The sequence below is a fragment of the Mobula birostris genome, unplaced genomic scaffold (assembly GCF_030028105.1).
Source record: "Mobula birostris isolate sMobBir1 unplaced genomic scaffold, sMobBir1.hap1 scaffold_710, whole genome shotgun sequence".
Taxonomy (NCBI): Eukaryota; Metazoa; Chordata; class Chondrichthyes; order Myliobatiformes; family Myliobatidae; genus Mobula; species Mobula birostris.
The window spans coordinates 38,383-51,410 of NW_027278428.1; the positions used below are offsets into that span (position 1 = coordinate 38,383).

The 13,028-nt window shown below is 48.4% G+C and overlaps 1 protein-coding gene across 1 annotated transcript in view; it reads left to right on the forward strand.

Moving 5' to 3' along the window:
* Nucleotides 1-600: 600 nt before the first annotated feature.
* The window catches only part of LOC140193685 (NACHT, LRR and PYD domains-containing protein 3-like), a 112,996-nt gene continuing 100,568 nt past the window's right edge, over nucleotides 601-13,028 (forward strand). The window contains exons 1-2 of the mRNA XM_072250847.1: nucleotides 601-966; nucleotides 12,180-12,264. The gene's annotated coding sequence lies outside the window, so the exon portion shown is untranslated. The remainder of the gene's footprint in view (nucleotides 967-12,179; nucleotides 12,265-13,028) is intronic.

Genomic DNA, 13,028 nt, shown 5'->3' on the forward strand with positions numbered 1-13,028 from the left:
GAATTTTAGTGGATCCCATGCTGCAGATGTAATCCTTGACCAGCCTCTTAAAGGATTTCCTTATTATCGAGGTGAGGGCGACAGGGCGACAGTCGTTCAGACATGTTACCTTGGTCTGTTAGGTACAGGGACGATAGTGGATGTCTTGAAGCAGGAGGGCACTCCACACGGGGAGAGCGAGAGATTAAAGATGTTTGTGAACAGACCTGCCACTGGATTCAGTAATGAAACCAGGGATTAATGTTGTTTTTCTCCAAAAAAAACTTTATTCAGAATTATTACAGAATATAGTTATACACATACACAGCCGGACACATAACAGGGGACTTTCCATCTCACAACACTGGATTCAGTGATGAAACCCGTGATTAATGTTGTTGTCCCACCGAAATCATCAGAAACGTCCATTCCGGTGTTTCCAAACACTCCCCGCCCCCGCAGGTGACGTCACACAAGCAGCCCCCTCCCCGCCAACCGCACGCGCCGACGTCACACATTCGCTATTACCATTGGTGCGCCGCGATGTCAATCACTGGTTGCACCCAATAGCGGAGGAGCAACCTCCGTCGGGGAGGGGGGGGCGTTTTACTCCCGTTTCCGTTTCAAACTTCCCCGTCCCAAAGTCGGGGAATTTATCTGATTTATCTCCATTTCCCTCCGAGGGAAGTTGTGCAGCGTCTCCCGTGGCCGGGGTCTGAGGGCAGGAGGCAGATACTCTGGCGGCGCTTAACAGCCGTTTAGACTGGCCGGTGAATGTGAGGACGCGGAAGACGTCCAGGCAGTGGATTAGTTTCGTTGGCCATTTTATTACTAACTTAATCGGTTCAGCCCAACATTGTCAGCCGAGGGGCCTGTTCCGGTGCTGGAAACGGGGGCAAGAGGAGCGAGTCAGCCGGAGCCCGCTGTGGGGACTGTTATGTCGTCCACTTCTGCCGGAGAAGCAGGAACACTGAGTGTGTTGAAACGGTGAGGGCTGAGGGGCAGCGGGTCGGGAGGGAGGGAGGGAGGTCAAAACCACATCATGCTGATGGAAAGTTTCGTTCACCACCAGCTCTCATGTGTGTGTCGCCTGAAATTCCGGCATCTGCAGATTTCCTCCTGTTTATGTAAGGGGTTTCTGGGTTTAAGACAGAGAATAGATAGGAAATAGTCAGAGAAGGGAGGTGAGGGGTGGGGATGGGGCAAGAGCTGGGGAGTGAGAGGTGGATCCAGGTGAGGGGGAGGTGGGAAGGTGGAAATAGTGACGGGGTGGGAGGTGAGTGGTTGGGGCAACACGGGGCTGCAGAAGATGGAAATTAATTCCACAGAGGGTTAACAAAGAGGTTAGAGAGTATTTGTTATGGAGAGTGCAATGAAGATTCACCAGACTGATCCCTGGAGTGGTGGGGTCATCATATGAAGAAAGATCAAATGTGATAACCCCTTCATTTAGAGAATCGAGGACTGATTGAGGTCCAGGCAAAGTGACAATTATTTGTGTTTTGTTGAGACTGTACCTGGAATATGGTGTAAAATCCCGCTCCCCACACTAACACGGGTCACACAGACCAAAGAACAAACTGCCGGAGGAGCTCAGTGGGTCGGGCAGCATCTGTGGAGGGAAATGGACCGTCAACATTTCGGGCCGAGACCCTCCCTCTGGACTGAGAGTGGACGGGAAATAGTCAGAGAAAAGAGGTGAGGGGTGGGGATGGGGCAAGAGCTGGGGAGTGAGAGGTGGATCCAGGTGAGGGGGAGGTGGGAAGGTGGAAATAGTGACGGGGGTGGGAGGTGAGTGGTTGGGGCAACACGGGGCTGCAGAAGATGGAAATTAATTCCATAGAGGATTAACAAAGAGATTAGAGAGTATTTGTTATGGAGAGTGCAATGAAGATTCACCAGACTGATCCCTGGAGTGGTGGGGTCATCATATGAAGAAAGATCAAATGTGATAACCCTTTCATTTAGAGAATCGAGGACTGAGAGGTGAACACATTGAAATGCACAACATCATTACCGGCTGAACCAGGGATCCCAGTCTCTGAAAAAGGGGGTGGACTGTCCGGGACTGAGATGAGGGGAAATGTCTCCACTCCGAGGGTGGTGAATGTCTGTAAATCCCCACCACAGAGGCCGGTGAAGACTTGGTGATCATCCTCACATAAAACAGAGGCCGGCAGATGTGTGGAGACCGAAGGGATCGAGGAAATGAGGATCGTGCAGAAACATGTGGCTGAGATGGGAGAGCAGCCGTCATCTTGTTGATGGTTAGAGGGCTGAATGGCCAACTCCTGCTGTTTCTCTTTCTATTCAAATATTTTTATTGTTACTATCCAAAATTAATAAGAGTACATCGAAGTAACCAACACTTACAATGTCTGTCTCAAGAAAAAAAGACATTGTTTTTAAGATTGAAAATTGTTTCAATTCTCCTGCTGTTTCTCACTTGATGTTTCAGTGTTCCTGTCCAGTGAGGCCGGAGTAAAGCGAATAGAAATTGTTTTCAACATAGAACTGATGTAAATGAAACCTGCACAATTCCTGTGTGGGTCTGATTGTGTGTCTGAGCGGGATGGGAATTGAACTAAAGCTCTGAGAACTCTGTGACCCGGGGGGGGGGGGGTGGAGGGAAAGGGACAAGGACGATATGGAGGGAAAAATTAAAAATGTTGCTGAAATAATACGGGAAATAATGAAATAAAGTGGGAAACGCGTCGGGCAGTGTGTGAGGGGCGAGGAGACGTCACCGGGTCACGTGATCCCGTTTTGCCGCAGAGATGCGGCATCTGCGAACACCAGGAATTCTGCAGATGCTGGAAATTCAAGCAACACACATTAAAGTTGCTGCTGGACACAGCAGGCCAGGCAGCAACTCTAGGAAGAGGTACAGTCGACGTTTCGTGCCGAGACCCTTCGTCAGGACCAAATGAAAGAAGAGCTAGTAAGAGATTTGAAAGTGGGAAGGGGAGGGGGAGATCCAAAATGATAGGAGAAGACAGGAGGGGGAGGGATGGAGCCAAGAGGTGGAAAGTTGTTGGCAAAACGGATATGAAAGGATCATGGGACAGGAGGCCTAGGGAGAAGGAAAAGGGGGAGGGGAACTCAGAGGATGGGCAAGGGGTATAGTCAGAGGGACAGAGAGAGAAAAGGAATGTGTGTCTATAAATAAATAAATAAGGGATGGGGTACGAGGGTGAGGTTGGGCATTAGCGGAAGTTAGAGAAGTCGATGTTCATGCCATCAGGTTGGAGGCTGCCCAGACGGAATATAAGGTGTTGTTCCTCCAACCTGAGTGTGGCTTCATCTTTACAGCAGAGGAGGCCGTGGATAGACATATCAGAATGGGAATGGGATGTGGAATTAAAATGTGCGGCCACTGGGAGATCCTGCTTTCTCTGGCGGACAGAGCGTAGGTGTTCAGCGAGTCGATCTCCCGGTCTGCGTCGGGTCTCGCCAGTATACAGAAGGTGCTGTGGGAGGAAGTGCACGGGCATGTGTAGCACTTGTTCCGCTTACAAGGATAAGTACCGGGAGGGATCTCCCAGCCCGCCCGCGCAGCATCCCTGGTTTGGTTCCGAGGCCCCGCCCACCGCGCTGATGACGCGCAGACGACATCGCGCATGCTCAGTACGGGCAGGGCGGTGTTGTTTTCCGTACTTTGTTGAAGTGAGTCGGCGGTGGGATCTAGCCCCTCCCCCATCGCTGTCAACAGAGGAGTCACGCGCTGCGGTATTCCCATTGGTACGAAGCGATGTCAATCACTGCTTCCAGCCAATAGCGGAGGCGGACCAGCCGAGAGGGCGTTACCCCCGCTGACACCGTCTCCCGAACTTTCCGTCACGGCGGGACAACCGTCAAAGTAAATGTCCGCTTTCTGATTTATTTCCATTTCCCTCCGAGGGAAGTTGGGGCGTTTGTGAAGCGTCTCCTGCGGCCGGAGTCTGATGTGTCGCTGAGAGGTAGGAGGAGACCGCTCGGCCCGTCGGTTTGATGCCGGTTCCCCGGGGAGGGAGAGGATGAAGACGGTGAGAGAGGGGGCGGACAGGATGTTTGTCCCGGTGGGGACAGGAGGGGCTCATCTGTGGAAATGTCTGAGCCCACGGTGGTGGCGATTCACCACATTGGGGGGCAAACACCGGCAGACTGTTGCCCTGCAAGCGGGGCCGATGGTCCGGGCAAAGTGACAATTATTTGTGTTTTGTTGAGACTGTACCGGGAATATGGTGTAAAATCCCGCTCCCCACACTAACACGGGTCACACAGACCAAAGAACAAACTGCCGGAGGAACTCAGTGGGTCGGGCAGCATCTGTGGAGGGAAATGGACCGTCAACATTTCGGGCCGAGACCCTCCCTCTGGACTGAGAGTGGACGGGAAATAGTCCGAGAAAAGAGGTGAGGGGTGGGGATGGGGCAAGAGCTGGGGAGTGAGAGGTGGATCCAGGTGAGGGGGAGGTGGGAAGGTGGAAATAGTGACGGGGTGGGAGGTGAGTGGTTGGGGCAACACGGGGCTGCAGAGTAGTGGTCACCAAACTTTTTAAACCCAAGATCCCCTACCTCGACCTTAGTGAAAGGCAAGATCTACCTACTAAATCATTTAGAGAAAAGGCAGCTCAGATTGTACTTCCAATTTGAGGCCTTTTATTGTATTTGAATTACACAAAGTACTTTTGTCAAACTTTCAAATTAATTCAAACAAGAAAACACTGTAACTAGCATATCAAGCAGGCTGCCTTTCTTTAAGAACATTACAATACTTCACACCTTTAATTCTAAGTTTCATTATTTAATTTTATTTCAACACGAAAAATACATGAATAAAAATTGACTGTTGCACTCAGTGTGATGACTGGGGCTGAATACCTTTATGCTAGTTCCCTGAAATTTGGCTCATAACTACAGACAGCCAGTCTGTGAGGTGTCTGTGAGTCAGACAGCTCCTGTACTTAGATTTAATAATTTTCATCTGTGAAAATGCAATTTCACATAGATAAATTGACCCAAAGTAGGCACTGACTTTTAGTGCTTTAAAACCAATGCGACACCACGCATTGCTGGGGCCCCATCAGTAGTAATTGCCACCAGTTTATGAATGGAGATGTCATTTTCATGGACATATTTTTTAAGCTCATTGTAAATATCCTCACCTCTAGTTCTCTCGTTTAATTGCAAAAGAGTGAGGAAGTCCTCCTTTGTTGTAAAATTCTGGAAAGCCATTCTGACAAATACAACAAGCTGAGCTGTTTGCATTGCATCCAGGGATTCATCGAACTGTAGTGAAAAATATCCACGTCCTCTGACAATGACTCTACTCTCCTTGTCACTGTTGCAGGGCCAAGCAGTATATTTTGTCTTGCGGTTGTGATGCCATTTTTGTTTTTAAAGTCATTAAAACAGTCTCTGCGGTAACGACCATTGTTTCCTTGAATAAATCGCCATCTGTAAAAGGCTTCTTGTGTTTAGCCAAAAGGTGACTTACACGAAATGATGCTTCAATAGCATCCTTATTTTGAGCAGCATGTTTCGTGAAAAACGATTGCTGGGCCTTCAACCCCGATTTCAGCTCCTCAACTTTCCAGGCACGAATTGTGCTCTTTGGGGGGGGGGGGGTGGGGGGTAGGTGTCTTTAAATTCCTGATGGTTGGTGTTGCGGTGCCACTCCAGATTCCCTCTTTTAGTCAGTGCTTGTGTTTGGTGGCACAACATACATACGCACTTGTCTTTCACCAAGGTAAATAGCAATTCCTCTTCCCATTCTGGATGGAATTTGTACGTTTTCACCCTCTTTAGTGGAGCCTCCACCATGCTATCAGGATATCACGAGCGATTGCCGATTGCGTTGCCTCTGATCTGGGCCATGTATTGATGTTTGCGACAGTCTGTACTCTTATCTAATCTAATTGGTCACTTTGATGCAGCACAAGCTACGCTGAAAACGCGGTGCATGGCGGGGGAACTACACACATAGAACATAGAATAGTACAGCACAGTACAGGCCCTTCGGCCCACAATGTTGTGCCGACCCTCAAACCCTGCCTCCCATATGAGCCCCCACCTTAGATTCCTCCATATACCTGTCTAGTAGTCTCTTAAACTTCACTAGTGTATCTGCCTCCACCACTGACTCAGGCAGTGCATTCCACACACCAACCACTCTCTGAGTAAAAACCTTCCTCTAATATCCCCCTTGAACTTCCCACCCCTTACCTTAAAGCCATGTCCTCTTGTATTGAGCAGTGGTGCCCTGGGGAAGAGGCGCTGGCTATCCACTCTATCTATTCCTCTTATTATCTTGTAAACCTCTATCATGTCTCCTCTCATCCTCTTTCTCTCCAAAGAGTAAAGCCCTAGCTCCCTTAATCTCTGATCATAATGCATACTTTCTAAACCAGGCAGCATCCTGGTAAATCTCCTCTGTACCCTTTCCAATGCTTCCACATCCTTCCTATAGTGAGGTGACCAGAACTGGACACAGTACTCCAAGTGTGGCCTAACCATAGTTTTATAGAGCTGCATCATTACATCGCGACTCTTAAACTCTATCCCTCGACTTATGAAAGCTAACACCCCATAAGCTTTCTTAACTACCCTATCCACCTGTGAGGCAACTTTCAGGGATCTGTGGACATGCACCCCGAGATCCCTCTGCTCCTCTACACTACCAAGTATCCTGCCATTTACTTTGTACTCTGCCTTGGAGTTTGTCCTTCCAAAGCGTACCACCTCACACTTCTCCGGGTTGAACTGAATCTGCCACTTCTCAGCCCACTTCTGCATCCTATCAATGTCGCTCTGCAACCTTTGACAATGCTCTACACCATCTACAACACCACCAACCTTTGTGTCGTCTGCAAACTTGCCAACCCACCCTTCTACCCCGACATCCAGGTGGTTAATAAAAATCACGAAAAGTAGAGGTCCCAGAACAGATCCTTGTGGGACACCACTAGTCACAATCCTCCAATCTGAATGTACTCCCTCCACCACCACTCTCTGCCTTCTTCAGGCAAGCCAATTCTGAATCCACCTGGCCAAACTTCCCTGGATCCCATGCCTTCTAACGTTCTGAATAAGCCTACCATGTGGAACCTTGTCAAATGCCTTACTAAAATCCATATAGATCACATCCACTGCACTACCCTCATCTATATGCCTGGTCACCTCCTCAAAGAACTCTATCAGGCTTGTTAGACACGATCTACCCTTCACAAAGCCATGCTGACTGTCCCTGATCAGACCATGATTCTCTTCATGCCCAGAGATCCTATCTCTAAGAATCTTTTCCAACAGCTTTCCCACCACAGACGTAAGGCTCACTGGTCTATAATTACGTGGACTACCCCTATTACCTTTTTTGAACAAGGGAACAACACTCGCCTCCCTCCAATCCGCTGGTACCATTCCCGTGGACAACGATGACATAAAGATCCTAGCCAGAGGCTCAGCAATCTCTTCTCTCACCTCATGGAGCAGCCTGGGGAATATTCTGTCTGGCCCCGGGGACTTATCTGTCCTAATGTATTTTAACAACTCCAACACCTCCTCTCCCTTAATATCAACATGCTCCAGAACATCAACCTCACTCATATTGTCCTCACCATCATCAAGTTCCCTCTCATTGGTGAATACCGAAGAGAAGTATTCATTGAGGACCTCGCTCACTTCCACCGCCTCCAGGCACATCTTCCCCCCTTTATCTCTAATCGGTCCTACCTTCACTCCTGACATCCTTTTGTTCTTCACATAATTGAAGAATGCCTTGGGGTTTTCCTTTACCCTACTCGCCAAGGCCTTCTCATGCCCCCTTCTTGCTCTTCTCAGCCCCTTCTTAAGCTCCTTTCCTGCTTCCCTATATTCCTCAATAGACCCATCTGATCCTTGCTTCCTAAACCTCATGTATGCTGCCTTCTTCCATCTGACTAGATTTTCCACCTCACTTGTCATCCATGGTTCCTTCACCCTACCATTCTTTATCTTCCTCACAGGGACAAATTTATCCCTTACATCCGGCAAGAGATCTCTAAACATCGACCACATGTCCATAGTACATTTCCCTGCAAAAACATCATCCCAATTCACACCCACAAGTTCTAGCCTTATAGCCTCATAATTTGCCTTTCCCCAATTAAAAATTTTCCTGTCCTCTTTGATTCTATCTTTTTCCATGATAATTATAAGGGCCAGGGAGTGGTGGTCACTGTCCCCCAGATGCTCACCCACTGAGAGATCTGTGACCTGACCCGGTTCATTACCTAGTACTAGATCTAGTGTGGCATTCCCCCGGTCGGCCTGTCCACATACTGTGACAGGAATCCATCCTGGACACACTTAACAAACTCTGCCCCGTCTAAACCGTTGGAACTAATCAAGGTTCAATCAATATTAGGGAAGTTAAAGTTACCCATGATAACAACCCTGTTATTTTTGCACCTTTCCAAAATCTGCCTCCCAATCTGCTCCTCTGTATCTCTGCTGCTACCAGGGGGCCCATAGAATACCCTCAATAGAGAAACTGCTCCCTTCCTGTTCCTGACTTCCACCCATATTGACTCAAAAAAGGATCCTGCTACATTACCCACCATTTCTGTAGCTGTAATAGTATCCCTGACCAGTAATGCCACCCCTCCTCCCCTTTTTCCGCCCTCTGTATCCCTTTTAAAGCACTGAAATCCAGGAATATTGAGAATCCATATTGAGAACATGTGCACTGGGCAGAAAGAACGCAACTAAAACCCCACAACCCAGAAACAATCTCAAACACAAAATAATCTGTAGATGCTGGGGTCAAAGCAACACTCACAACATGCTGGAGGAACTCAGCAGGTCGGGCAGCATCCGTGGAAAAGATCAATCGACGTTTTGGGCCGGAACCCTTGGTCAGGACTGTAGGGGGAAGGGGCAGAGGCCCTATATCCGGGATACATCCCATGCCCTCCACCTCTTCAATAACTTCCAGTTCCCCGGTCCCAACTGCTTCATTTTCACTATGGATGTCCAATCCCTATACACCTCCATTCCCCATGAAGAAGGCCTCAAAGCCCTCCGCTACTTTCTGGATAATAGACCTCACCAGATCCCCACCACCACCACTCCCCTCCTACGGTTGGCGGAATTGGTTCTCACACTCAATAACTTCTCTTTTGGTTCTTCCCACTTTCTTCAGACCAAGAGTGTAGCTGTGGGAACTCGCATGGCCCTAGCTATGCCTGAGACCCGACGCAGACTGGGAGATCGTTTTGCTGAACACCTACGCTCTGTCCGCCAGAGAAAGCAGGATCTCCCAGTGGCCGCACATTTTAATTCCACATCCCATTCCTATTCTGACATGTCTATCCACGGCCTCCTCTACTGTAAAGGTGAAGCCACACTCAGGTTGGAGGAACAACACCTTATATTCCGTCTAGGTAGCCTCCAACCTGATGGCATGAACATCGACTTCTCTAACTTCTGCAATGCCCCACCTCCCCCTCGTACCCCATCCGTTATTTATTTATATACACACATCCTTTCTCTGACTCTCCTTTTTCTCCCTCCGTTCCTCTGACTATACCCCTTGCCCATCCTCTGGGTTTCTCCCACCCCCGTCTTTCTCCCCGGACCTCCTGCCCCATGATCCTCTCATATCCCCTTTGCCAATCACCTGTCCAGGTCTTGGCTCCATCCCTCCCCCTCCTGTCTTCTCCTATCATTTTGGATCTCCCCCTCCCCCTCCCACTTTCAAATCCCTTACTCACTCTTCCTTCAGTTAGTCCTGATGAAGGATCTTGGCCTGAAACGTCGACTGTACCTCTTCCTAGAGATGCTGCCTGGCCTGCTGCGTTCACCAGCAACTTTGAAGTGTGTTGCCTGCCTCTTCGTTGGTTATGTGGAACAGTCTGTGCTCCAAACCCATTCTGGTACTGATCCCCAACTTTTCCTTCGGTACATTGAGGACTACATTGGTGCTGCTTCCTGCGCCCATGCTGAGTTCATCGACTTTACTTCTAACTTCCATCCAGCCCTCAAATTCGCTTGGTCTATCTCGGGCACTTCTCTCCCCTTTCTCGATCTCTCGGTCTCCATCTCTGGAGACAGACTGTCCACTGACATCTTCCACAAGCCCACTGACTCTCATAACCACCTCAGCTATACCTCTTCTCACCCCGCCACATGCAAAAATGCCATTCCCTATTCCCAGTTCCTCCCTCTCCGCCGCATCTGCTCGGAGGATGAGGTTTTCCGTTCCAGGACATCTCAAATGTCCTCTTTCTTTTTAAATCTTTTTATTGAATAAGTACACAGAAGGTAAACCATATAGTCACTAATACACTGATGGAATATAATATATTATAGGAAATATTAATACAAAAAAAATTAATACCAACAGTGCAATTTAAACATAAAATAACAAGGTAATATAGTAGTATACTAATTTTATATATATCAATAGAAAAAGAAAAACAAACCCAAAAAAACCCCCAAAAAACCCCACCGTGCAACTAAACTAAAGGCAAAGCAAAGCAATGGGCTAACTGGTAACAAGTAGAGTTAAAGAACTTAAAATCACGTCCTCAAACCCGACCTCCATTAAAAACAGTTGAAAATAAACAAGAAGGGAATATAAATAAGGACCGAGAGAAAAAAAATTACATTAAATGAAAATGTTGAATAAAAGATCTCCAGGTCTGATCGAATTTAACTGAAGAATCATAAAGATTACTTCTAATTTTCTCCAAATTTAAGCATAATGTCGTCTGGGAAAACCAAAAAAACGTAGTTGGAGCATTAGTCTCTTTCCAATGTTGTAAGATACATCTTTTCGCCATTAAAGTAAGAAATGCAATCACTCTACGGGCTGAAGGGGAAAGATTACTGGAAATTTTAGGTTAATCCAAAGATAGCAGTAATAGGATGAGGAGAGATATCTATATTCAATACCTTTGAGATAATGTTAAAAATGCCTCTCCTTCAGGACATCTCAGATATCCTCTTTCTTTAAGGGTCGTGGTTTCCCTTCTGCTGTCATTAATGATGCCCTCACCTGCATCTCCTCCATTTCCCGCACTTCGGCTCTCACCCCATCCTCCCGTCACCACAACAGGGACAGAGTTCCCCTTGTCCTCACCTACCAACCCACGAGCCTCCGAATCCAACACATTATCCTCCACAACTTCCACCACCTTCAACAGGACCCCACCACTAAGCACATCTTTCCCTCTCCACCCCTCTCCGCTGTCCGCAGGAACGGTCCCTCCACGACTCCTTGATCCACACATCCCTCCCCACGGATCTCCCACCTGGCACTTAGCCCTGTAAGCGCAAGTGCTACATCTGTCCCTACCCCTCCTCTCTTGCCACCATTCAGGGCCCCAAACAGTCCTTCCAGGTGAGGCAACACTTCACTTGTGAGTCTGTTGGGGTCATCTATTGCAACCGGTGCTCCCGGTGCGGCCTCCTCTACATCGGTGAGACCCGACGCAGATTGGGGGACCACTTCATCGAGCACCTCCGCTCCGTCCGCCACAACAGACAGGATCTCCCAGTTGCCACCCACTTCAACTCTGCTTCCCACTCCCATTCAGATATGTCCATACATGGCCTCCTCTACTGCCATGATGAGGCTAAACTCAGGTTGGAGGAGCAACACCTCATATACCGTCTAGGTAGTCTCCAGCCCCTTGGTATGAACACAGAATTCTCCAACTTCCGGTAATTCCCTCCCACTCCCTTCCTCTATCCCTATTTCACTCTGCCCCCTCCCCCAGCTGTCCATCACCTCCCTCATGGTTCCGCCTCCTCCTACTACCCATTGTGTTTTCCCCTATCCCTTCTTCACCTTTCCTGCCTATCCCCTCCCTGCCTCCCTTCTCCCACCCCTTTATCTTTCCCCTTACTGGTTTTTCACCTGGAACCTACCAGCCTTCTCCTTCCCACCCTCCTCCCACCTTCTTTATAGGGCCTCTGCCCCTTCCCTCTTCAGTCCTGACGAAGGGTTCCGGCCTGAAACGTTGACTCATGGTTTCCACAGATGCTGCCCGACCTGCTGAGTTCCTCCAGCGTCTTGTGAGTGTTCCAGAAACAATCTCTCTTTACAAACAACTTTCCATAGCGCAAGTATTGCTATATTACCATTCTCATAATTAGTATTACAAATGTTTGTACTTATTTTTATAATGCTCACATTACAACAGTATTTGTGTATTTATTTTTGATTTTTTTCAGGATCTGCTGGGAAAGTCTCAAAGATCGACCAGTCAATCGCGATCGACGGGTTGGCGACCACTACCATAAGGGATTAAACAAAGAGGTTAGAGATTATTTATTACAGAGAGTGGTGGGGTCATCATATGAAGAAAGATCAAATGCGATAACCCTTTCAGTTATAGAATCGAGGACTGAGAGGTGAACACATTGAAATGCACAACATCATTACTGGTTGAACCAGGGATCCCAGTCTCTGAAAAAGGGGGTGGACTGTCCGGGACTGAGATGAGGGGAAATGTCTCCACTCCGAGGGTGGTGAATGTCTGTAAATCCCCACCACAGAGGGCGGTGAAGACTCGGTGATCGTCTTCACATAAAACAGAGGCCGGCAGATGTGTGCAGACCGGAGGGATTGAGGAAATGAGGATCGGGCAGAAACATGTGGCTGAGATGGGAGAGCAGCTGTCATCTTGTTGATGGTTAGAGGGGCTGAATGGCCACCTCCTGCTGTTTCTCACTTGATGTTTCAGTGTTTCTGTCCAGTGAGGCCGGAGAAATGTGAATGGAAATTAGTGTTTATAAACATCGAAGTGTTTTAAATGAAACCTGCACAATTCCTGATTGGGTGTAAATTGTGTGGCGGATCGGGATGGGAATGGAACCCATGACTCTGTGACCTGGGGGTGGAGGGAAAGGGACAGGGAAGATATGGAGGGGAAAGCTAAACATTTCGCTGCTGTAAGTATGAAATAATGTGGGAAATGTGGCAGGTGAGTCGGGCAGTGTGTGAGGGGTGAGGAGCGGAGTCACCGGGCCAGGTGGGAGACCCTGCGCCCATCACGTGCTCCCGTTTCCTGTTCACATTTT